This window comes from Coregonus clupeaformis, chromosome 11 (genome assembly GCF_020615455.1).
Source record: "Coregonus clupeaformis isolate EN_2021a chromosome 11, ASM2061545v1, whole genome shotgun sequence".
In the NCBI taxonomy this organism is placed as follows: domain Eukaryota; kingdom Metazoa; phylum Chordata; class Actinopteri; order Salmoniformes; family Salmonidae; genus Coregonus; species Coregonus clupeaformis.
Genome location: NC_059202.1, coordinates 44,070,079 through 44,098,062, shown reverse-complemented (window position 1 = coordinate 44,098,062; position 27,984 = coordinate 44,070,079). Strand labels below are relative to the sequence as shown.

Here is a 27,984-nt window from a genome sequence, read left to right as displayed (position 1 = left end):
AAGTCACATTTCAGAAAGAGGCATTAAAGAATTCCTTTCACTTCAAGCATCCGAAGAAAACAAGATTTGTAAAATATGTGATACTGCTAACAACTTTCAGCGGTCAAATTTTAATGTCATCTATGCACCAAAGACATTAACCAGAAGAGAGCTGGTTACTCAAGAGCTTGAATATATCCTGCATATTCAACAGTATAACATACACCTCTTTGAAATATCTAGTATTTTAGCATTTTCCGATAATTACCCATTTGTGAAATCGTACACACTACATGGCAAGCTCTGGTATATCGACTGTACTCAAGTAGCAAAATCAAGTGTGGGCTTTACCTTAGAGAAGTTACACGAATTCATGAAGCAAGCTGTGTTCTATCTGGTATCATACAAAAATAAACACAGTTAAAAAGTGGTTCCACGTGGTCTGCGGTTGTGAGGCCGGTTGGATGTACAGACAAATTCTCTAAAATGATGTTGGAGGCGACATATGGTAGAGAAAATGACATTAAAGTCTCTGGCAACAGCTCTGGTGGACATTCCTGCAGTCAGCATGCCAATTGCACGCTCCCTCAAAACTTGAGACATCTGTGGCATTGTGTTGTGTGACAAAACTGCACATTTTAGAGTGGCCTTTTATTGTCCCCAGCACAATGTGTACCTGTGTAATGATCATGCTGTTTAATTAGCTTCTTGATATGCCACACCTGTCAGGTGGACGGATTATCTTGGCAAAGGAGAAATGCTCACTAACAGGGATGTAAACAAATTTGTGCACCAAATTTGAGAGAAATAAGCCTTTTGAGCGTATGTAAAATGTCCGGGATCTTTAATTTCAGCTCATGATACGTGGGACCAACACTACATGTTGCATTTATATTTTTGTTCAGCATACTTGAATATGTCCATGATACAGTGCCTTGCCAAAAGTATTCATCCCCCTTGGCGTTTTTCCTATTTTGTTGCATTACAACCTGAAATTTAAATGGATTTTTATTTGGATTTCATGTAATGGACATACACAAAATAGTCCAAATTGGTGCAGTGAAATGAAAAAAAAAAACTTGCTTCAAAAAATTCGAAACAATAAATAACGGAAAGGTGGTGCGTGCATACAGTGAGGGAAAAAAATATTTGATCCCCTGCTGATTTTATACGTTTGCCCACTGACAAAGACATGATCAGTCTATAATTTTAATGGTAGGTTTATTTGAACAGTGAGAGACAGAATAACAACAAAAAAATCCAGAAAAACACATGTCAAAAATGTTATGAATTGATTTGCATTTTAATGAGGGAAATAAGTATTTGACCCCTCTGCAAAACATGACTTAGTACTTGGTGGCAAAACCTTTGTTGGCAATCACAGAGGTCAGACGTTTCTTGTAGTTGGCCACCAGGTTTGCAGACATCTTAGGAAGGATTTTGTCCCACTCCTCTTTGCAGATCTTCTCCAAGTCATTAAGGTTTCGAGGCTGATGTTTGGCAACTCGAACCTTCAGCTCCCTCCACAGATTTCCTATGGGATTAAGGTCTGGAGACTGGCTAGGCCACTCCAGGACCTTAATGTGCTTCATCTTGAGCCACTCCTTTGTTGCCTTGGCCATGTGTTTTGGATCATTGTCATGCTGGAATACCCATCCACGACCCATTTTCAATGCCCTGGCTGAGGGAAGGAGGTTCTCACCCAAGATTTGACAGTACATGGCCCCGTCCATTGTCCCTTTGATGCAGTGAAGTTGTCCTGTCCCCTTAGCAGAAAAACACCCCCAAAGCATAATGTTTCCACCTCCATGTTTGATGGTGGGGATGGTGTTCTTGGGGTCATAGGCAGCCTTCCTCCTCCAAACACGCCGAGTTGAGTTGATGCCAAAAAGCTCTATTTTGGTCTCATCTGACCACAACACTTTCACCCAGTTCTCCTCTGAATCATTCAGATGTTCATTGACAAACTTCAGATGGGCCTGTATATGTGCTTTCTTGAGCAGGGGGATCTTGCGGGCGCTGCAGGATTTCAGTCCTTCACGGCGTAGTGTGTTACCAATTGTTTTCTTGGTGACTATGGTCCCAGCTGCCTTGAGATCATTGACAAGATCCTCCCGTGTAGTTCTGGGCTGATTCCTCACCGTTCTCATGATCATTGCAACTCCAGGAGGTGAGATCTTGCATGGAGCCCCAGGCCGAGGGAGATTAACTGTTATTTTGTGTTTCTTCCATTGCGAATAATCACACCAACTGTTGTCACCTTCTCACCAAGCTGCTTGGCGGTGGTCTTGTAGCCCATTCCAGCCTTGTGTAGGTCTACAATCTTGTCCCTGACATCCTTGGAGAGCTCTTTGGTCTTGGCCATGGTAGGTTTGGATTTTGTTTTCCCTTAATAATAACAACCTTCATTTCAAAACTTCATTTTGTGTTTACTTGTGTTATCTTTTTTTAAGTGTGACAAACATGCAAACAAATAACAAATCAGGAAGGGCAGACACTTTTTCACACCACTGTATATACACCTGTTCTGAAAGGCCCCATAGTCTGTAACACCACTAAGCAAGTGGCACCACCAAGCAAGCGGCACCGTGAAGACCAAGGAGTTCTCCAAACAGGTCAGGGACAAAGTTGTGGAGAAGTACAGATCAGGGTTGGGTTATAAAAAAATATCCAACACTTTGAACATCCCACGGAGCACCATTAAATCCATTATAAAAAAAATGGAAAGGATTTGGCACCACAACAAACCTGCCAAGAGAGGGCCGCCCACCAAAACTCACGGACCAGGCAAGGAGGGCATTAATCAGAGAGGCAACAAAGACACTAAAGATAACCCTGAAGGAGCTGCGAAGCTCCACAGCGGAGATTGGAGTATCTGTCCATAGGACCACTTTAAGCCGCACATTCCACAGAGCTGGGCTTTACAGAAGAGTGGCCAGAAAAAAGCCATTGCTTAACGAAAAAAATAAGCAAACACGTTTGGTGTTCGCCAAAAGGCATGTGGGAGACTCCCCAAACACATGGAAGAAGGTACTCTGGTCAGTTGAGACTAAAATTGAGCTTTTTGGCCATCAAGGAAAACGCTATGTCTGGGGCAAACCCTACACCTCTCATCATCCCGAGAACACCATTGTGGTGGCGGCATCATGCTGTGGGGATGTTTTTCATCGGCAGGAACTGGGAAACTGGTCAGAATTGAAGGAATGATGGATGGCGCTAAATACAGGGAAATTCTTGAGGGAAACCTGTTTCAATAAATAATATTTTGCATCTTTAAAGTGGTAGGCATGTTGTGTAAATCAAATGATACAACCCCCCCACCCAAAAAAAATCCATTTTAATTCCAGGTTGTAAGGCAACAAAATAGGAAAAATGCCAAGGGGGGTAAATACTTTCGCAAGCCACTGTATGTATTACTTTTTAATCTTGTGTCTGTTATTGGTTTTGAAAACTTGGTTAATAGGCCATTACAGTATACTGCTAACCTTGGTAGATAAGAAGAGGCCTATAACTTGTAAATAATGTTCTCCATTGTTGTTCTGAAAGCTTGATTACACTGTGTACTGTTTACCTTGTAGCCTTGTTGTCTCTTGTAATACATTTTAAACTCTACAAAAAGTGCCTTTACTGACCTTGATCAATAATAATAATGACAATATAGCTTGTAAATAATCTTGTCTCTGTTATTATAATTTTTTTTACTAGGTAATGGGCCTATACTGTATACTGCAAACCTGTGGTCCTCTGTAGCTCAGCTGGTAGAGCACGGCGCTTGTAACGCCAGGGTAGTGGGTTCGATCCCCGGGACCACCCATACACAAAAAGGTATGCACGCATGACTAAGTCGCTTTGGATAAAAGCGTCTGCTAAATGGCATATTATTAGTATTATTATAAGAAGCACATATCGTCCTACAACTTCAAAGAAATATCCTCCGTTGCGGTTCAGAGTGTCATTATACTGTGTCCTAATAGCCTGGGTAATATTCATTACATTTAACTTGTAAATAAATGAGATTTCGTTTTGATAAAAAAAAAGCTTTTGTGTGTATTTGTTGTATTTGTTGAGTGTGTATTGATTTCAGGACCATGGATAGTTCCAAGCAATTTAAAGCTTTGTTGCTGGATATGTACGACACACTCCCCCTCCAAAACGAAACATATTTGGTTAGTAGAGAACCTACTGAGTATTTTCCACCCCACTTTAGCTGAGACAGGTAGAAAAGTTCTCTCTACAAGTCAATATGTATCCCATGTACAGTCTATTACAGTGTATTGTATTGGGCGCTAAAGAGGGGGCGGAGTGAAAAGCCAGCAGCAGGCCGTGCAACACAGTTCCCCTCCAAAACAAACCATATTTGGTTAGTAGGGACCCTACTGAGGATTTCCCACTTTGCCAAAGACAGGTAGAAATGTTCTCTCTACAAGCCAAAATAATGTGTGTGAAGTGTATGTGATGTAAACAGAGAGGTCTACTTTCTTGGGGACCTGAATATTGACTGGTTTTCATCCAGCTGTCCACTCAAGCTGTAATCAGTGCCTGTAATCTGGTTCAGGTTATTAATCAACCTACCAGGGTGTGACTCTTATGTGGATTATGTAAAAAAAATATTTGTTAGTCTGATGTGATTAATAAGGATCATCCAGACGATGCACTTGATGACAATTATTTATAAACATGCACATTTTAAGAAACTGACTGTTAGAACTGTTAAGGTGCCATGGTTTGATGAGGAATTGAACAACTGTATGGTTGAAAGAGATGGGGCAAAAGGAGTGGCTAATAAGTCTGGCTGCACATCTGACTGGCTGACTTACTGCAAATTGAGAAAATATGTAACTAAACTCAACAAAAAGAAGAAGAAACTGTATTATGATGATGATGGAAAAAAAACTTTGGAGTACTTTAAATGGAATTATTGGCAGAAAGACAAATTCAACTCCATCTTTCATCGAATCAGATGGCTCATTCATCACGAAACCATTTCATGTTGCCAATTATTTTAATGATTACATAATTGGCAAAGTGGGCAAACTCAGGCAAACTTAGGCCAACAACGAACAGTGAGCCATCGTATTCCTGCATAATAAAAACAAATAATGAAAGAAAAGCATTGTAAGTTAGAATTTTGTAAAGTTGGTGTGATAGAGGTGGAAAAATTATTGTTATCGATCAATAAGGACAAACCTCCTGGCATTGACAACTTAGATGGAAAGCTACTGAGGATGGTAGCTGACTCTACAGCCACTCCTATCTGTCAATAAGTATCCCATATACCGTGTATTGCATTGTAGTGAATGGAGTGGGTGGAGTAAGGACTCACCAGTACTCTGTATTAAACCCAGCACAAGAGACCCATTTAAGTTTAGCAGACTCTATTGAGTAATTCCAAACACATATTTGTATACTATTAATTGTATTTTTCCAAATATCGTCTACCTACACAACAGCTTTCAACATACCAGTATTTGTCTAAACTTTCAAAAGAAACGCTGGTATAAATCATACAATAAAAAAAATAAAACAGGTCAAATTATCCATATATTTTTTCAGGTTGCAATGCTGTGAAAAACAGTTTTATCGCAATAGAGTGCAAAAAAAAAATCGATATTCCCAAAGTGTAGCATGTCTTTGCAGGGGGACTCTTATTTTGAAAAATATGTTTTTTATCAGCAATCGTGCTGCATATACTGCTGCTAAGAGAACGGTAATCCAGATGCAACGGCTCTTCTCGCAGGCTCTATTTACGTGGGAGCGTTGTAATCCGTTGGTCAGGATTTTTGACCTGGTTACAGCACAGCAGCTTTTCGGCATGTTTTGTTATTTCTGTATAACAAAAAATGGACAACGAAGTTGGCTCTTACAATGGGTTTCAATAGGAAAGAATGTTATTTTTCTCCAATTTGTGGGCGTGGTCAAGGGAAATCCTTATTATAATCGACTCAGATTATACAGTAGTCTAGAGCACGTGGACCTTGTAGTTCGATGGGATGGCACGCCCCTGGAATACCATGACAGATGATTGGTGGAGTGGCTTTATGATGAACGCGCATTTATGGCACCGCGAGCGCACAGTCGGGCAAGGCACGGAGCATCCTATTGGAAAAGACACCACTGTCAGTGTCAATGACATTTTTAATCCAAAGTGGTCAAAACAGTATTTTCCAAGTTGCAGGGGAAGAATTCACGTTGGAGTGCAAGTCTCCGAAGTCCAGGATATTGTAAGTAATGCCAGAGACACTTGTTTTCATATCTTTAAAACTTTTTATCCTATTCGCAGGTAGTCATAAACAGAAGTAGATCGATCCAAAGTCTACATATAGCTTAATGTATGGCGACTTTGTCAAAAAAAACTATTTTGCCAATTTTATACTGATTTTTTCAGTATATGTTCAATATACCGATTTACATACGGAACAGACCTGTGGATCTCCACCTGTGGATGAGCGCTGGGTAGGTCACACAGACTACAGAATAAAACCTGTCTGAACATGACAAGTACTGTACTGGAGGTTATGCGATTTCACCACTGTTTCTCAGCATTCCACATAGGCTACTGTAGCACTGTATAGCACTTGGCATGTACTGCAGCGTTATTCAAAGATATAAGTAGTTTTTTTCCTCACTTTGTTTAAAGTGGTAATCTGCTGTTGCTATATACATTAGGTATCATCTTCCTCATTCTGTGACTTAGTGCAGTACATAAGCTTATACTGCACATGCGAACTTCACAACAGCATTGTGAATTAAACCAATGATTGCAAAGTTAAACAAACGATACAACTATATGCACAATACTACTTTTAACATTTTCCACTGAAAACTTTACAAAAACACATTTGCTTGAAGAACAGTGCGGATGCAAAGTCTAGTAACGGAATGTTGGTGCTGTTTGTGCCATCATTCTGTTACCAAACTTTGCATCTGCACTGTTCTTCAAGTAAATGTAAGTAATCATTTCACGGTAAGGTCTACACCTGTTGTATTCGGCTTGTGTGACACATTTTATTTTATTTTATTTGAAATGTGTTTTTGTTCAGTGATTGTGGAATTGCCCATAACCATAGCAGCAGATCAGGCATTATATTCTGATGATCAAAGAGTGTGTTTAATCTTCCTTCCAACCTTAGGTTTGGATCATTATTATACAAATTCGAGGGAATAACATTTCTTTACTTCTTCAGTGTTGATTTAGTGCTACATAATCAAGTTATTATATATTATTTTCCTACTTCTAGCAAAGAAAAGTGGTTGTTGCTGCTCTGTTTATGTCTCCTTTTAATGTTCAATGCAGCCTTTTTTCAAATCTCAATATAATTTTTTTTTGGGTAACAATTAAGTACCTTACTGTGATTGTTTTCTATTAAAGAAACAAAAATATGTTCTTAGCAAAGGGCAATTTCTCAGGCATTAATTTTGCTAGGACTGTCTGGGAGTGGTCTGAGTGGGGAGTGGAAAACTGAAACTTAGCCGTTATTGGCAGAGTGGTTTGTAAGTGTCTTTGTTATTGGTCTATTAACTAAGGCCAAAACTCTATCCCACCAAAACAGGCTGAAATTTCATGCTGCCTTTTCAGACAGCTCATACACTAAAACGGCATTATCATAATTTTCACAATTTCACTGTATTATTTCAACCTAATAGTATGGAAATATATAGGGGGGAAAACAGGAAAGTCACGTTTTTGACTGCACTGGGCCTTTAAGGAACGTTCTACCAGAGTTCACTCAATGAATGATACTAATGGACAGACCCCTGTGTAGGCTATGTATGGTGCTGGACACATCTGTTTTGAGGTGGTGAAGATACTTAAAGATAAAGAAAAGCCTGTGATGGGGATCTGCTGTGTTATTACATATAAAACAACTCACTTATCTCATTTAAACTCATATATCTGGAAAAAGTCAAGACAACACATTAGTGGTCCCACAGCTCCAGAGTGTAAATTTCCCTTGGTAATGAGTGTGCTGTGCGGCAGGCAGCGGGGTTGTGCTCCGAGGATCATGTGCTCAGACAAATGGATAAAGCACATTATTTGTCCTCAGCTCTGCTTTGTCCCGCTCCCCAGCCCCATAGGAAACAGTATGCGATTGTATATTTTTGAGATGACATACCATCCCAGGACCCAGGCCAAATGCATAAACAGATATTACGATTGTTTAGCAACTTCCCCCACAGGATGACTGGAAATTGTTTTTATTTCAGCAGGATTTTATGTTTGCATGGTATTTGGACTGCTATGCCTGGATATGTTCTGTATGGAAATCATTGAACATCGATGCTTTAATGATCCTATGCTGAAACTCATCTTTTTAATAACAAACATATTGCCTAAGTTATTGATCCTGGGTTCCACCAGTGACATTCTTCAACCTGCGTGCTACCCCCCTAACTGTAATGAGAGTTCAGGAGACATAGGTGAACCACCTCCACCAGGCCATTTACTCTTTCCCTGCTGACAAAAGGTTTAAAGCTCCATGGGTCATTTCCATGTAAGAGGATGCCTGGCTACCAATCCACATCGCTCTGGCAAAACTGATGTTTCTTCTCCATGATGAGTCTGGATTTGCCTCCCTCCCCTACAATTTCTAGAATGCCAACATTGATTGGTTAGATTCGTTAGAGATGATCCAATCGCTGATTAATTGGTTTTGTAGTACGCCCCTCATTTTGAAGTCACACAAACGACTTCTAGGAGGCAGATTAAGACTGAATGTATATACCGATCGATAGAGCAGCAGAGTTTTTATTGGTTGCATACTCTTTGACAAATATACAAAACAATGGAAAATAAATAGGGTCATTTCCATCTAAAAGGACCCATGAGCACTAACATGTGAAGTTCATAGGAGCATGTCAAATCTGGTTTCAAATTAAAGTTAGAGTCTATATTTTGGAGAAATTAAGGCATATATACATTTTTTACAATTTTCTATACTAAATATTAGAAATAAGCAAAGGATTTGAGTTCTGGTCAAAGAGATGGAGAAGGGGTCTTAGAAATATCTTTAAGATATTTTCAAATTTCTCTCCCTGAAAGTTCACAGAAGTAACAAGTAAAAATATCTATTTTGTTTATGAAATATTAAGTGATTAAAACTCGAAATTCTGTTACCAAATTGGTAACAGGATTTCTGAAAAATCAGTAACGGAATTACGGCAATTGAATTGGCTACAATGGGAAATCATAGTCATCACAAACCATAGTTGGGTCACCTGCTACAGTCCTCCCTTCCACTGGCATACAGTTATGTTCAACCCATAACTGTTTTCTTTCTCTTTCTGTTGTCTGGTGGTCAAAGCAAGTGTGAAAAAAGTCTCTCCCTCTCTCACTCCTCTCTCTAGTTAATGTCACCTCTCCCGGCTCTTACTGACACCTCCCAATGAGCCCCCTCTCTTTCCATTTACTGTAACCAGCATCCTTACCCACTGAGCACCGACTGACACCGACATTCATGGATGTTGAAAAGTAGTTGAAATTTGGTCAGTCCACCCTGGCCTTGATTTCAATGTCCACAGACGTCGTTTTTGGTCCGGTCCGGACCAGCCTTGATTTGACCCAACACAGATTTCCATGACGTCTTTCACAAGTGTGGAGATCACAGTACAGTACAGAAAAAAAAAGCAGAGTGTAGTTCAGTGCAGTACATTCCTGTACTTTACTGTACAGTAGAGTAGAATAGAGTAGAGTTCAGTACAGTACACAGTAGAGCACACTAGGGTTGAGTACACTACAATGTACTGTATTATACTGTACTGAACTATACACTACTGTACTGTTTTGTACTGAACTATACTTTACTGTATTGTACTGAACTATACTTTACTGTACTGTACTGAACTATACTGTCCTGTGCTGTGCTGTACTGTACTGTACTCTACTGAGCTCTACTGTGCTGTACTGTGATGTCCAAACTTGTGAAACATAGACGTCTGATTGTTTCAGATTTGGTCTGGTCCGGACCAACCATATTTGGTCTTGTCTGTGTACAATAATACCCAAATATGCAGAGGAAATTGCATATTTCCACCTTTGTGTACTATTTTAGGATACATCACCATGTAGAGAATTACATTCATATCGATAATCATGATGATTCCGTTACCACAATTCTGTTAATGAGTGTAAATCCATGTCACTTACTGTAGTTCCATAACCAAAATAGATTTTTTCAAAGTCAATGTGTCATGTCGTAGCTGACACCCCATTCTTTCTGCAGACATCGTTGAATCTTATTTAAGAGTTTTTGGAAAAACGTGGTCACATAACAATTAAGGGAGGTTTTACCGAAATTCTGTTACCAAACTTTGCTTCTGCACAGTTCTTCCAATAAATGTGTTTTTGTAAAATGGTATGTGTAAAATGTTAAAATTAGTCATTGTGCATAGAATTGTATGGTTTGTTAAACTTTGAATTAAATGGTTTTTCTTTTGGCATACATTTTAAAGTAAAGAAATCTGAGTCTCAGTGCAATTCCGTTACCGTGGAATTGCCCCACTGTAAACAGGCAGCCCAGAGTCAGCCGGAAGCCAAATGGAGAGGTTGAAGTGAGCATTGTTTTAATCTGACAGAGTTATATGACCATCGCCTGTCAAGGCCAATCAAGCCAAAGCTTATAGCAGAGCAGGGAAGAGTTGAGTGGGGAGTAATTGGGGGAAGGAAAGGCTGTGGGATAGTTTGACGTTTTTTCCATGCAGGTTGATTGTTTTCCAGTTACAGTTTGAGTTCCTGAGCTAATCAGGTATCCCGGTGTTCTCCAGGAATATAATCCCTAAAGCAACTAGCGCTCCACTCCCAGCCCAGATCTTAGTGAAGTATGGGGTCCTGCCTGACGGGTGAGCTCTAACAAAATGTGGATTTGAAAACACTGCACTTCATTCTGTGTTTGACTTGGCCCATTTATCTATGTCAAGAATTTAGAGTCACTATCTGATTCTCTCTCAGAGATCAGAGGATGTCACTACTGTAACTACATTCTGTTTACAGCCTTAACCATTGTGAAATATTTGCTTTGTGTTTCAGCACGATGACAGACACTACCATGTTGTAATATGTAAACCTACAAAACCTGGTAATAGGATTGGTTGATTTTTAAAGAACAAAGTACGATAGATTTGTAGAGCCAACTGAGAAAAGAGAGAGGAAGGTCATGTTGTGGCCAGTGAGGTGAGTCTGGCTAGACTTTCCAGAGTTGAGTTGACTCCTGGCCTTTTGTCTGTTGTTTTCGGCACACTAGAGTGCACCTGCTTGTGGATGATATTTCTCCTCTCCTGCAACCTGCACTTCCCGCATCACAGCTGCCAGGTGAGCGGAACGATGAGCGGCCCAGTGAGCTGGCAGAAAGTCAACCCAGTCAAGGTCACCTGTCCTCAACCCGCTCCAGAGCCCCGGTCAGGAAGGCTCAGTGAGGATGAGTAATAACAGCCTACAGCTACTGTTATGACTTCATACTTGTCTTTCATGATATACTTTTGGTATAGACTTTAGTTTTTTGTTTAATTTCCTCACCCATACAGTATGCATGCCATGCACATGCAGTATGAATTTGAAAGCAAAGTATCTCACTCCCACAATGGCCCCATATTGGATGTGCTGATTTCATCTGTCAGTACAGTGGTCTGAGCCATGTTGCCCACTGGTTATAAGACACACTTTGCATAGTGTATATTGTTATCCTGTCATTGGAACTGGGTTTGTTCTGGTTGAGCTGGCTTGTAGGTTAAGATCTTGAATCCATGTAACTTTACACTGTTTTGTGCCTCAGGAGTCATGTACTGTATATAGTAGTCTTGTCTATCAGCCATTTTGAATGAGCTGCTATTGATTTTTTATTGTTGTTCCAAAAAGGTTCCAAGACAGAACCACAGAACACACCAACACGTCATCTGTCAATGTGTTGGGCCCTCTGCCAGCACTGTAACAATGATGCCTTGTCTATTATGCAAGAGATCACGCAGGTGCCCAGTGCCACAGACACGAGTCGAATCCCACTACTGATTTGATGACTACCTCTCAAGTGCACAGCTGAAATGGAAGGCTGTTTAAACTAAAGGCCTGCAGGCAGCTAGACCCCTCCGATGTGTCATCTTGTCAACTAGCACATGAACACATGTAAGTGGCAGAATGAGGCCCTGATAGGATGTTGGAGCTGTCAGTGGGGCTCTGGCTTTGGTGCTTATATGTTAAGCCGTGTTGGCAGAAGGCTGGTGAGAGAGATTTGAAACGCAAAGTTTTAAACGCATAATAAATATTTGTGTTTGAAAATAGAGAATGTTTAGTGTGATCATATTTTTTTTTTTATAGTGTCGACTTTTTCCATAGGCAATCAGGCGTCAAGTAATTGATTCCAAAATGACTTGACAGAGAGGACACAATGTGTTTTTTTCTGATGCCGTTAATTCAGGTTTCCTTGATATTACAAAAGGTGTCCCACAGGGAACAATTTTAGGTCTTGTACCTTTTGCTGTCTTTATAAACAATGTTCGTCTATCTACAAAAATGGTATGCAGATGACGCTGTTGTGTATACTATTGCCCCCACCGTTGACCAGGCTTTTTCGGAGCTTCAATCTGCCTTCATTGCTTTACAGAAAGTCTTTGTTGAATTGAAATTGGTACTTAATGCAGGTAAAACCAAGTATATCACGTAAAAATTTATTTGATGATTTATGCATATGCAGATTGGATGGTACCCTCATTGATCGTGTCCCCACTTATAAATACTGTATCTGGGCATCTGGATTGACAAAAATCTATCTTTCATAAAGCATGTTTACATTTACATTTTAGTCATTTAGCAGACACTCTTATCCAGAGTGCATACATTATTTTTCTCAATTTTTTATTTTTATTTATTTCATACTGGCCCCCCGTGGGAAACGAACCCACAACCCTGCCGTTGCAAACGCCATGCTCTACCAACTGAGCTACATCCCTGCCGGCCATTCCCTCCCTTACCCTGGACGACGCTGGGCAAATTGTGCGCCGCCCCATGGGTTAGTTAGTTAAGAAGTTAAGAATTAAATCCAGAAACAAATCATTGCCGACATTCAGATTGGTTATAGACTATGGTGATATTGTCTATTTGAATGCAGCTGCCACTGTATTGAAGCCATTTGACGCAGTTTATCATAGCGCACTACCCTTTATTACAGGCAATCGGCAGTGCTTAATTTGAGCCGGATCCTGCAGGAAAGGATGACTTTGTTTGTTCTGGCACCTATTTGCCCAGATCCGGTACCACTCACTGCATGATTTATTAATTGTTTAACTGTTTGCACTGTAGACATTCTAATGAAAGCGATCAGCGTTAAATCAAGTTGCCTCCTCGTTATTTCTTCCGCCCCCCCAGAAATACCATCATGTAAAAGCGCGGTGATCCTTCTGTGTAATTATCCTATCCTGCCACACTAATTCCAGACCTGCTCTCTTATTTGCACATAGGGGTTATGGGGAGGGCCGGTGGGGTAAGTAACTGATCTTGACACAGGTCTTGGTAGAGGTGGTCAGCTAGTGAAGAGGTCCCGACGTAATCACGTCACGTAACCTAGGCTAGTCGTCTCCCTACTGAAATTGAATCGTGGTCAAGACAAATAAAAAAATTGATAAGAAAAGGCAATCGAGTTTGATGACATTTTTCAAGTCCAAAAATCCAGAGAAAGATGGTGCATCAAACCCAGAACGTGCCAGAGAACTGTCAGTGCCGGAGGAGAGGAGTGAGGGACAAACTGATGCCTTAGCTAGCAGCGATGCTAATCCCGCCAGTTCAGCATCACCACTGGCACCTCCTCTAGCTAGTAGGCCTACTAGCGAGTCAGACTCAGCAGAAGAGGGAGATGGGGAGCTGGGGGGAGGGGGGCAGTGCATCCACCGACAAAGTGTTCGGAGCAGGTGCAATTTGCAGTTCAAGAACAAGCAAACGTATAACCCCTGGCTTGTTATGCAGAATTCATAGTTGGGCTGTACAACATGCAAAAAGATAGGGAGCTTGAGTCTAGAAACGACTGGAGGGATTAAACTAGCAAAAGGAGTGGGTGGAATGTACAGTAAATTACCATCCTATGCCTCAAACGTAAATAAACAACAACAAAGAGCCCTCAGAAAAAAGGTTTTTGAACATAAGGTGCATTTGGTGGCAGCAAGCCTTGTAGACAAGGCTAAAGAGGACACCCAGGTTATAGTTAACACTCAAAATGAAGAAAAAAAACACTACAGCCAGTCTTCAGAACAACCTTAGGAGTCTAATCGTCACAGCCACAGGCCCGCTCATGGCTTTGAGCAAGAAATGGACTCTCATGAGTTAAATGGACTTGACATGGAGAGAGTCATTGTGGGAGATTTTGAAAACTAAGGTAGGATTATTTTTATAGTTTTTACAAACTTGTTCTGTGAAGGTAATCTGAATATGTGCTTCATATTATCACATAGGCAGAACTCAGGAGGCCTATGTGCCTTGCAAAAGTATTATACAGTGAGGGAAAAAAGTATTTGATCCCCTGCTGATTTTGTACATTTGCCCACTGACAAAGAAATGATCAGTCTATAATTTTAATTATAGGTTTATTTGAACAGTGAGAGACAGAATAACAACAAAAAAATCCAGAGAAACGCATGTCAAAAAATTTATAAATTGATTTGCATTTGTCAGTGGACAAACGTACAAAATCAGCAGGGGATCAAATACTTTTTTCCCTCACTGTATCACTGATGGCGCCGGAGAAGATGGCTGCCATTTTACAGCCCTCTAACAAATTGTACTATTATGTGTGTTTTTTCTCATGATTTGTAATTTATTCTGTACATAATGTTTCTGGCACCGTCTTTTATGACCAAAAAGAGCTTCTGGATATCAGGACAGCGATTACTCACCTCGTATTGGATGAAGATTTTTTCTTCAACAAGTCGGACGCAAAGGATATTCTACAGACACCCGACAAGACACCCTGTCATTCGCATGAGAAAGAGACGGAGATATCGTGGACGTAGGTCGGGGTGCCTTGTAAGGAGCCGTCGTCGAGCGAGTAAACTGCCTCTTCCATCAATCCGATTAGCCAATGGTCAATCATTTGAAAATAAATTGGACGACCTAGGATTAAGGTTATCCTACCAACGGGACATTAAAAACGGTAATATCTTATGTTTCACCGAGTCGTGGCTGAACGACGACATGGATAACATACAGCTGGCTACATCGGCAGGATAGAACGGCTGACTTCGGTAAGACAAAGGGTGGTGATCTGTGTATATTTGTAAACAACAGCTGGTGCATCAAATCTAATACTAAGGAAGTCTCGAAGGTTTTGCTCGCCTGAGGTAGAGTATCTCATGATAAGCTCTAGACCACACTATTTACCAAGATAGTTTTCATCTATATTTTTCATAGCTGTCTATTTACCACCACAAACCGATGCTGGCACTAAGATTGCACTCAATGAGCTGTATAAGGCCATAAGTTAACAGGAAAACGCTCATCCAGAGGCAGCGCTCCTAATGGCCGGGGACTTTAATGCAGGGAAACTTAAATCCGTTCTACCTCATTTCTACCAGCATGTTAAATGTGCAACCAGAGGGAAAAAAATTCTAGACCAATTTTACTCCACACAGAGACGCGTACAAAGCTCTCCCTCGCCCTCCATTTGGCAAATCTGACCATAACTCTATCCTCCTGTTTCCTGCATATAAGAAAAAACTGAAGCAGGAAGCACCAGTGATGTGGTTAATTAGGAATTGGTCAGATTACGCAGATGCTAAGCTACAGAACTGTTTTGCTAGCACAGACTGGAATATGTTCCCGGAGTCTTCCAATAGCATTGAGGAGTACACCACATCAGTCACTGGCTTCATCAATAAGTGCATCGATGACGCCGTCCCCACAGTGACCGTATGTACATACCCCAACCAGAAGCCATGGATTACAGGCAACATCCGCACTGAGCTAAAGGGTAGAGCTGCCGCTTTCAAGGAGAGGGACTCTAACCCGGACGCCTATAAGAAATCCCGCTATGCCCTCCAACGAACCATCAAACAGGCAAAGAGTAAATACAGGACTAAGATTGAATCGTATTACACCGGCTCTGACGCTTGTCGGATGTGGCAGGGCTTGAAAACTATTACAGACTACAAAGGGAAGCACAGCCACGAGCTGCCCAGTAACACAAGCCTACCAGATGAGCTAAATCACTTTTATGCTTGCTTTGAGGCAAGCAACACTGAAGCATGCATGAGAGCATCAGCTGTTCCGGATGACTATGTGATCACGCCTTCCGTAGCCGATATGAGTAAGACTTGTAAGCAGGTCAACATTCAAGGCCGCAGGGCCAGACAGATTAACAGGACGTGTACTCCGAGCATGCGCTGACCAACTGGCAAGTGTCTTCACTGACATTTTCAACATGTCCCTGACTGAGTCTGTAATACCAACATGTTTCAAGCAGACCACCATAGTCCTTGTGCCCAAGAACACTAAGATAACCTGCCTAAATGACTACCGATACGTAGCACTCACGTCTGTAGCCATGAAGTGCTTTGAAAGGCTGGTCATGGCTCACATCAACACCATTATCCCAGAAACCCTAGACCCACTCCAATTTGCATAGCACCCCAACATATCCACAGATGATGCAATCTATATTGCACTCCACACTGCCCTTTCCCACCTGGACAAGAGGAACACCTACATGAGAATGCTATTCATTACAGCTCAGCGTTACACACCATAGTGCCCTCAAAGCTCATCACTAAGCTAAGGACCCTGGGACTAAACACCTCCCTCTGCAACTGGATCCTGGACTTCCTGACGGGCCGCCCCCAGGTGGTAAGGGTAGGTAACTACACATCTGCCACGCTGATCCTCAGGGGTGCGTGCTCAGTCCCCTCCTGTAAACCCTGTTCACCCATAACTGCATGGCCAGCCACGACTCCAACACCATCATTACGTTTGCCGACTACACAACAGTGGTAGGCCTGATCACCGACAATGATGAGACAGCCTATAGGGAGGAGGTCAGAGACCTGGCCGTGTGGTGCCAGGATAACAACCTCTCCCTCAATGTGATCAAGACAAAGGAGATGATTGTGGACTACAGGAAAAAAAAGAGGACTGAGCACGCCCCCATTCTCATCGACGGGGCTGTAGTGGAACAGGTTGAGAGCTTCAAGTTCCTTGGGGTCCACATCACCAACAAACTATCATGGTCGAAACTCACCAAGACAGTCGTGAAGAGGGCACGACAAAGCCTATTCCCCCTCAGGAGACTGAAAAGATTTGGCATGGGTCCTCAGATCCTCAAAAAGTTATACAGCTGCGCCATCGAGAGCATCCTTACTGGTTGCATCACCGCCTGGTATGGCAACTGCTCGGCCTCCGACCGCAAGGCACTACAGAGGGTAGTGCGTACGGCCCAGTACCTCACTGGGGCCAAGCTTCCTGCCATCCAGGACCTCAATACCAGGCAGTGTCAGAGGAAGGCCCTCAAAATTGTCAAAGACTCAAGCCACCATAGCCATAGACTGTTCTCTCTGCTACCGCACGGCAAGTGGTACCGGAGCGCCAAGTCTAGGTCCAAAAGGTTTCTTAACAGCTTCTACCCCAAAGCCATAAGACTCCTGAACAGCTAATCATGGCTACCCGGACTATTTGCATATACCGGTACCCCCTGTATATAGCCTCCCTACTGTTATTTTATTTTACTGCTGCTCTTTAATTATTCGTGTTTTTTTTTTAACTTACTTATCTATTTTTTACTTAACACTTTTTTTTTTTCTTATAAACTGCATTGTTGGTTAAGGGCTTGTAAGTAAGCATATCACTGTGAGGTGTACCCCTGTTGTATTCGGCGCATGTGGCAAATAACATTTGATTTGATATTCACCCCCCTTGGCGTTTTTCCTATTTTGTTGCTGTAATTTAACTGGATTTTTATTTGGATTTCATGTAATGAACATACACAAAATAGTCAAAATTGTTGGAGTGAAATGAAAAAAATAAATAACAGAAAAGTGGTGCCTGCATATGTATTCACCCCCTTTGCTATGAAGCCCCTAAATAAGATCTGGTGCAACCAATTACCTTCAAAAGTCACATAATTAGTTAAATAAAGTCCACCTGTGTGCAATCTAAGTGTCACATGATCTGTCACATGATCTCAGTGTATGTATATATATATATATATATATATATATATATATACACACACCTGTTCTGAAAGGCCCCAGAGTCTGCAACACCATTAAGCAAGGGCACCACCAAGCAAGCGGCACCATGAAGACCGAGGAGCTATCCAAACAGGTCAGGGACAGAGTTGTGGAGAAGTACAGATCAGAGTTGGGTTATAAAAAAATATCAGAGACTTTGAACATCCCACGGAGCACCATTAAATCCATTATTCAAAATGGAAAGAATATGGCACAACAACAAACCTGCCAAGAGAGGGCCGCCCACCAAAACTCATGGACCAGGCAAGGAGGGCATTGATCAGAGAGGCAATAAGAGACCAAAGATAACCCTGAAGGAGCTGCAAAGCTCCACAGTGGAGATTGGAGTATCTGTCCATAGGACCACTTTAAGCCGTACACTCCACAGAGCTGGGCTTTACGGAAGAGTAACCAGAAAAAAGCCATTGCTTAAAGAAAATAATAAGCAAACACGTTTGGTGTGGGAGACTCCCCAAACATATGGAAGAAGGTACTCTGGTCAGAGCTTTTTGGCCATCAAGGAAAACTTTATGTTTGGCACAAACCCAACACCTCTCATCACCCCGAGAACACCATACCCCACAGTGAAGCATGGTGGTGGCAGCATCATGCTGTGGGGATGTTTTTCATCGGCAGGGACTGGGAAACTGGTCAGAATTGAAGGAATGATGGATGGCGCTAAATACAGGGAGATTCTTGAGGGAAACCTGTTTCAGTCTTCCAGAGATTTGAGACTGGGATGGAGGTTCACCTTCCAGCAGGACAATGGCCCTAAGCATACTGCTAAAGCAACACTCGAGTGGTTTAAGGGGAAACATTTAATTGTCTTGGAATGGCCTAGTCAAAGCCCAGACCTCAATCCAATTGAGAATCTGTGGTATGACTTAAAGATTGCGGTGGTCCTCTGTAGCTCAGCTGGTAGAGCACGGCGCTTGTAACGCCAAGGTAGTGGGTTCGATCCCCGGGACCACCCATACACAAAAATGTATGCACGCACGACTGTAAGTCGCTTTGGATAAAAGCGTCTGCTAAATGGCATATTATATTATATTATATTATTATTGCTGTACACCAGCAGAACCCATCCAACTTGAAGGAGTTAGAGCAATTTTGCCTTGAAGAATGGGCAAAAATCCCAGTGGCTAGATGTGCCAAGCTTATAGAGACATACCCCAAGAGACTTGCAGCTGCAATTGCTGCAAAAGGTGCCTTTTCTTAGTTTCACAAGAAAAAATATTTTGCATCTTCAAAGTGGTAGGCATGTTGTGTAAATCAAATGATACAAACCCCCCCAAAAATCAATTTTAATTCCAGGTTGTAAGGCAACAAAATAGGAAAAATGCCAAGGGGGGTGAATACTTTCGCAAGCCACTGTATGCTCATGTGTGTTCTGCTGCAGCCTACATTGATTTATTTTATTTGAAGTTATATTCCGATATTGTGATATTTGTTCTACTGCTACATTGATGTCTTGAAAATTATATGAAATTCGGATGTTGTAAACCCCACAGCTGAGTATGTGTGCATGTGGTGGGTGATCTGCCGTGTCGTCTAAAAATGTTGCTGTACATTGATGTTTAGAAAATTAGGCTTTAAGAAATTTGCACTTGTGTAAGCCCCGCAGCTATACTCAAGTATGTGGGCATACTGCAGTGATGTCTAAAATGCTTTGAATTAAATCAGCACCTTGGAGAGTGCTGCCCATTTCACCACCATAGATAGTAGGCTACTTGGCTGTTTACTCTGCTGCACTGCTACGTTGTGTTTGACACTTTTTTCTCTCAATGTGTTCCGGTACCTCAGAGCCCCCGGGACCTCCTGATTTACAAATTAAGCACTGGCGATTGGTTCAGTACACATTCTGTATCAGAAAGTAGTCCTGCCCTCTTTGAAGTCTCGTAGATCAATGCTTTTTTTGTTCATTAAGCCCTCCTGCACCTTCCGCTGTACCTTCCTTCATTGTTAACTTACAAACATACAAGATACCAGACCTGGTCTCAGGGATGGCTAACTCTGGAAATCACTTTGATCTCCACTGAGTTAGGTAAATCTGCTTTTAGTTTTTTTGCGCCTTACTTGTAGAATAATCTCCAAGGCTTTCTAATTGAGACCCTTTTTACTGAAGAATGTGTTTGTTTTCTATTATTGTGTTTTGTTTTTAGTGTGTTTATGTGTTTTGATGTGTATACAGGGCTCATCTGTAAAAAGAGACCTTGGTCTCAGGATGACTCCCTGTCAAAATAGAGGTTAATGTTGCAATATGTAACTTTTTGGGCGACCCGACCAAATTCACATAAAAATGTGTTATAGGTCTGTCATTCTCATTGAAAGCAAGTCTAAAAAGTGGTAGATCTGTTCTATCTGCGCTATTTCTATGCTTCCTGTTCTTAAGTTTAGGTTTTGCATCTTTTACTTTCTGTTTTGTACACCAGCTTCAAGCAGCTGAAAAAACAATGTTTTTGGTTATAGAAAATATATTTCACAGCGGTTTAGATGGTAAAATGATTCTCGACACTATACTTGCTTGTTTTGTCACATAAACTGAACTTAGGCAAAGTATTAGAACGGCAGAACCAGGAAATGGTGGAGTGATTTTCTACATAAATACAAACAAAAACTATTGTAGTACGCAAACCATGTGATTAAAATGTTTTCCTACTTTCCTGAGCTAGTAAAACCTGAAACATGTCAAAGCTGGTCCACACATACTTTCCAAGGTACTCTTACATGTATGGGACCAAGGAGGTAGTGTGTATGGCTACTGTGTTTTCTTGACTTTATTTTATAGTGTTGGAGGTAGCTTTAACTGCCACTGAAAGGAGCAATGCAGTTGTGAGGTGGCTGCGATCTCATGTTTGCTTGACATGCTCTGTCATGATTGTGCATGATTGCTGATATGAGTATGACAGGGCCACGTAACATCCACTGCCAGGGCGATTACACTCGGGCCGCCTGATGTTGATATTTTAGAGAGCTAACGAAGCTTCACCAGTGAGGGGAGAGGTGGAGGGGCGAAATATAGGGCTGACTGAGTAAAGAAAACCCAAGGTTACAGCAGGGTTTCCCACGTTTTGAAAACAAATCAGTTAACCGAGGGCCTAGTTATTTAGTTAGATAGTTGTTAGTTAATGAATGTTTCAATCATCACCCATAGGGAGAGTTTCTGTAGGATGCTATTAGAGATTTGATCATTGAATGTTCTAGACTCATGGTTTGTAATAAATCTGCTGAGGATGCATGCTTCTGTTGACATGCAAAGCAAGAGTACCACATAGCAGTCTTTTATGCCTTCTTGAGATTTGTGATGTGTGAATTGTAGGCATTGCCAAATGTGTGAGGACTTTTCTTTTTTTCATGTAATTGACTGTAAACTAATATTCTAGATTAGATATTTACACATTTTAAAGGGTGAAGATGACCTAATTTTCTGTAAGCATGAGTTAGCATGTGAAGAAATTTTGATAAACGTCCGACAAGGGAAAATCCCCAAACAAGAAGGTGTAATGGGCTCGCACTCAAAAAGATGTCGCATAAAGCTTACTTCATTATTGGATTTTTACAATTATTTTCACTGCATCAGGGATAGCGTACACAGACGTTTCGGCTTTACAGCCTACTTCAGTGTGTAGGTACAATTCTCTTTGAATTCAAAACAGCATTTGTAAAGAACAACCAATGAGCAGCAGGTGCTTCTAAATCAGGGTTGCCACTCATCTGCCAATCAGGGATGTGGCTTTTCAGGTCTACCCGTATACAAATGAGTCACAAAGAAATACAGAATTATAGGGTATGGGAACGGGCACGAAGGGCAACTCACGAATCAACGTGTCCGCTCACCTGAATACATAATATCAATTCATGAGATAGCCCACCACAAAGGAAACAGCTGTTCATAAATATATGGGGCCAACTCATAAACAAAATGCAAAATCTGATATGGACAGTGTTCTTGTATAACAGTCTAAATTTGGCTTTAGGAAGGAGGTGAAATCTAATTATTTGTTTAAACCGTGTGGAGATACAGAATTTAATGTATATATCCACATGGCTTCTCTGTGGAGTAAGTTGTTGTCGTAATCACCTGCTCTACGTGGTGGATAAACTTTTTCAATCCCGATGCAACACAATTCATTAATAGAATGATTTTGTTCTACAAAGTGTCTCGCAACTGGCGAGGTGATATCTTGACGTCTAATAGTGGATTTATGTTCTCCAAGGCGTACTTTTAAGGCGCAGGATGTTTTTCCAATATAAATCTTATTGCAAGGACACTGTAACATATAAATAAATCCCCATCCGTAACATTTAGCAGTGCAGTCATCTTCTGTTCATCTCTTCTGCCTTGTGGTCGAAATTCTGCTGTTTCCTGCTCAGCCTCTTATATTTTGCATTTGTGACAGCCAGGCCTCCAGGGCTTTCTCACTCTCTCTCTCTGGGCTTCAGCAGCAGCTGGCTCTGTTAATCCAAACAGGCCAGAGTCAATGATGGAAAACAGTAAAATCAATATTCAACCCACTTCACAAAAGGGCAGGTTCACATGCTCAGACATTTCTGATCCCATTTCCCACCAGACTAATTGTTCAAAGCAGAAGGACCACTTCTTAGGCCCAGCCATTAGTGTCATAAGACCTGAGAGTTACTCCTACAGATAAAAGTGGAATATCTGTCTTCCTGTGGTAACTAGTGATAAAGACAACGGGCTGGCGTCAATCCAGCGCAATTGTCAAATGCACGCTTGTTTGCAATTTCGACCTGTTTAAGCCGGCGCTCTTCCGTTTTCAAACCCTAACGCCAGGATTTGTAATTTACCTGTCTTATAAGAACTTGCTTGCTCTGAGGTGGGAGGGGTGGCAATATCTGTCTTTAAAAATGTGTGCCAAAGTGCCAATTTCAGGCAGAGCTGGTGGGGATATTTAAGACCAACTAAAATCCGGTTTTAGCGTTAACACGGTTGGTTATGGCATGGATTTTGACTACGGAAACGCAGCCTATCCAGCCGTGACGTACAGTGCCCATATGCACATGGAACGAGAGATGTGCTTTTTGTGCCCATAAACATCGTATTTAGAAACATAAAAAATAAAATAAAAATCAATTTAGTTTCATTTGATTTAAAACCAAGCATAGCCTCCTCTCAATGAAGGCTTGTTTTTTTGGTCCTGCCCAATGCCAAGTAGTCAAGACTATCATAAAGGGTTTGGCTCATGAGACCGCTTTGAAATAAATCTTAATAACATTTGGGAGCATCCCCATTTTACCTATGTAGGTAGGCTATTGTACATTATTTTAGCCAGCTCCAGTTATTATTTTGGGTGTGCATAAAAACCCCACCATGTAGGCTATATGCCCATCATGGAACGAGAGATAAGATGATCTAGTGACACTTGTATTTAGAAACATTTAAGTTATTTTCCTGTAACAATTTCTTTTTTTTCTGTTTCGTTTGATTAAAACACAAGCCCTTATACAGTGCCTTCAGAAAGTATTCATACCCCTTGACTTATTCCACATTTTGTTGTGTTTTACAGCCTGAATTAAAAAGTTTTTAAACACAATACCCCATAATGAGAAAGTGAAAACATGTTTCTAGACATTTTTGCACATTTATTGAAAATGAAATACAGAAATATCTAATTTACATGAGTAGTCACACCCTTGAGTCAATACATTGTAGAAAGACCTTTGGTGGCGAGTAGAGCTGTGAGTCTTTTTGGGTAAGTCTCTAAGAGCTTTGCAAACCTGGAATTTACAATATTTGCCCATTATTCTTTTCAAAATTCTTAAAGCTCTGTCAAGTTGAATGTTGATTATTGCTAGACAGCCATTTTCAGGTCTTGCCATACATTTTCAAGCCAATTTAAATGAAAACCACACTGACCAAAAATATAAACGCAACATGTAAAGTGTTGGTCCCATGTTTCATGAGCTGAAATAAAAGATCCCAGAAATGTTCCATATGTACAAAAAGTTTATTTCTCTCAAATGTTGTGCTCAAATGTGTTTATATCCCTGTTAGTGAGCATATATCCTTTGCCAAGATAATCCATCCACCGGACAGGTGTGACATATCAAGAAGCTGATTAAACAGCATGATCATTACACATTACACACTAAAATGTGCAGTTTTGTCACAATGCCACAGATGTTGAGGGAGCGTGCAATTAGCATGCTGACTGCAGGAATGTCCACCAGAGCTGTTGCCAGAGAATTTAATGTTATTTTCTCTACCATAAGCCGTCTCCAAAGTCGTTTTAGAGAATTTGGCAGTACGTCCAACCGGCCTCACAACCGCAGACAACGTGTATGGCGTTGTGTGGGAGAGCGGTTTGCTATTGTCAACGTTGTGAACAGTGACACATGGTGGCGGTGTGATTATGGTATGGGCAGGCATAAGCTACAGACAATGAACACAATCACATTTTATTGATGGCAATTTGAATGCACATATTCATGACGAGATCCTGGACGAGATCCTCGAGGCCCACTGTTGTGCCATTCATCTGCAGCCATCACAATTCCTGGAAGCGGAACATTTCCCAGTTCTTCCATGGCCTGCATACTCACCAGACATGTCACCCATTGAGCATGTTTGGGGTGCTCTGGATGACAGCGGGTTCCAGTTCCTGCCAATATCCAGCAACTTTGCACAGCCATTGAAGAGGAATGGGACAACATTCCACAGGCCACAATCAACAGCCTGATCAACTCTATGCGAAGGAGATGTGTCGCGCTGCATGAGGCAAATGATGGTCACAGCAGATACCGACTGGTTTTCTGATCCACGCCCCTAACTTTTATTTAAAGGTATCTGTGACCAACAGATGCATTTCTGTATTCCCAGTCATGTGAAATCCATAGATTAGGGCCTAATGAATTTATTTCAATTGACTGTATATGAACTGTAACTCTGTACAATCTTTGAAATTGTTGCATGTTGCATTTATATTTTTGTTCAGTATATAACTAGGCCACTCAGGAACATTCAATATTGTCTTGGTAAGCAACTTCAGTGTAGATTTGGCCTTGTGTTTTAGGTTATTGTCCTGCTGAAAAGTGAATTTGTCTCCCAGTGTCTGTTGGAAAGCAGACTGAACCAGGTTTTCCTCTAGGATTTTGCCTGTGCTTATAGCTGTATTCTGTTTCTTTTTATCCCATGAAACGCCCTAGTCCTTGCCGATGACAAGCATACCCATAACATGATGCAGCTACCACCAGGCTTGAAAATATGAAGAGTGATGTGTTGTGTTGGATTTGCCCCAAACATATCACTTTCTATTCACGACAGAAAGCTCATTTAAATGTTTTTTTGGGGGTCAGTATTACTTAAGTGCCTTGTTGTGAACATGTCTCTATGCACACTCACAAGACTACAGTATTTCCTGGCCAGTGTGAAGGACCGCCTCAAGACCACGCTTTAATTACAATAGCAAACCATCCCAGGCAGGGGACAGAGAGAGGGCCATAAGGATCTGATCAGCATTAAACCCTGCTTTCTTTTTTCAAACTGGGAGCTCAAATATGCTGCTTTTATTAGTGCTTCGATAGGACTCGAGGGAAAATAAACTGGAAATAAATCAGGCTTTTTTGGGGAGTGGGGGAGTATTAGGTATAGTAATAGAAAATGCAAATTACTATTTAGAGGTTCAGCCCTTCTCCCTTGTAGGAATGTTGATTGTATTTGGGCCCTTAGAGTTCTCCAAATGGATGATGTCCAGAAACCAGATACAGAGTTGGATGTCTGTAATGTACTTAAGACACTGTTTGGCATGTGAGGTTTTCTGATGTCACTACTAATTTTACTGATAGCAGCAGAAGCACTCAGCTGCTTGGTGACTCCAAACTGTGGGTGGCTCAGAAATTCAAGTCACTGACCGAGCAGCAGGACAGAATAACCTAGGAGAAACAGCGGTTTGGGACTGCACGGACTATACACAGGTGCAATGGATTTGTATATTTGTTTGAACAGGCCAAGAACCTCTTAAGATATATTTGAGGAAGTTATAGTGTTACAGTTCACACATTTTTGAAGACAGCAGCAAGGGATGATTCAATCTTTATATCGTATTCCTGATAAGTGGTTTTTGTTTAGCCTAGATTTAATAATTTTCAACAGCATACAACCGATATGATTGTATTAGACTACAGATGTAACTTGACCTCAGAGAAGTTAAATGGGGTTGTGTATGGTAGGGTAATGTATGTTCATCCAAACCAGCTCTGATTCAGAGTTTGTTTAGGGGGATGATGGGCTTCAGGATAGGAGAGGTTTGTCGTTTTAACCTTCAGAGTTTTTGGGCACACCACAAAAATGCACCAGCAGCTCAGTTTGGCACAGCACGGAACCTCAAGGTTATGCAGCATTTGAAGTAGTCTTTGGAGTAGTTGAAAGTCCTTTGTACCTTCCACAGACAGCTAAACATTGTTCTGAACATGCTGTTTTCAGCATTTTCAAATTTAGCCACTGCTGAAGTGTTGGATTTTTTTATAAATGTGCTTTGATGGTACTGTGCTGGATCTCACTCTTTGTCGAGTCAATGGCTTATCCAGCGAGCAGCATGTGCAGGTGTTTGAATGGAGGATACACCTCGTGGCAGATAAAAGGTGCTGACCCATGGAACAATATTGTGAGAGACTGCAAGACTGCACTGTCAGGCACTGTTGGCTAATGTTATTCTCTTCAAACAGTCTCAGCCTACTCCTCTTCTCTGTGGGAAGAATGCCTGTGATAGCCGACTGATGTGACTGGGGCCAAATAGAAGGCTCTACGTGGGTCTAGGTGCTATACATTTATTGATGGGTCTTATTGCTGTGTTATACACTCAGTGGCCAATTTATTAGTTACACCACCCAGTTCACGAAAATGGTTAGCTCCTACAGACAGTGAGTCATGTGGCCGTGGCTTGCTATATAAAGCAGGCAGACAGGCATCGAGGCATTCAGTTACTGTTCGATTGAATGTTAAAATGGGCGAAACTAGTGACCTAAACGAACATGGTATGATCGTCAGTGCCAGGTGCGCCAGTTGCAGTATCTCAGAAACGGCCGGCCTCCTGGAATTTTCACGGCAGTTCTGTGGGTGAAAACAGATCAGTGATCAAATCAAATGTTATTTGTCACATACACGTGTTGAGAGGTCGAAGGAGAATGGCAAGAATCGTGCAAACTAACAGGCAGGTCACAAATAGGCAAATAACGGCGGTACAACAGTGGTGTGCAGAACGGCATCTCGGAACGCACAACTCATCGGTCCTTGTCACGAATTTGCTATTACAGCAGACGACCACACCGGGTTTCACTCCTATCTGCTAAAAACAAGAAAAAGCGGCTCTAGTGGGCACGCGATCACCAGCACTGGACAATTGAGAAGTCGAAAAACATTGGATGGTCCGACGAATCCCGGTTCCTGTTGTGTCATGCTGATGGCAGAGTCAGGTTTTGGAATAAGCAGCATGAGTCCATGGCCCCATCCTGCCTGGTGTCAACGGTACCGGCTGGTGGCGGTGGTGTTATGATGTGGGGAATGTTTTCCTGGCACACGTTAGGTCCCTTGATACCAATTGAGCAACGTTTCCATGCCCCGAATAATTAAGGCTGTTCTGGAGGCAAAGGGGGGTCCAACCCAGTACTACATAGGTGTACCTAATAAACTGAGTGTATATTAGTGTATATTAGTAATATGAGTGTATATTAGTTATATTTGGGAGTGCTGCAAAGAAACCACTACTAAAACACACCAATAATAAGAAGAGACTTGCTTGGGCCAAGAAACACGAGCAATGGACATTAGACAAGTGGAAATGTGTCCAAATTTGA

At 41.5% G+C, this 27,984-nt stretch overlaps 1 protein-coding gene across 1 annotated transcript in view; it reads left to right on the top strand.

Annotated features, from left to right (window-relative positions):
• Positions 1-5,930: 5,930 nt before the first annotated feature.
• LOC121576916 (liprin-beta-2-like) overlaps positions 5,931-27,984 on the top strand; it is a 133,765-nt gene continuing 111,711 nt past the window's right edge. Inside the window, exon 1 of the mRNA XM_041890507.2 lies at positions 5,931-6,200. The gene's annotated coding sequence lies outside the window, so the exon portion shown is untranslated. The remainder of the gene's footprint in view (positions 6,201-27,984) is intronic.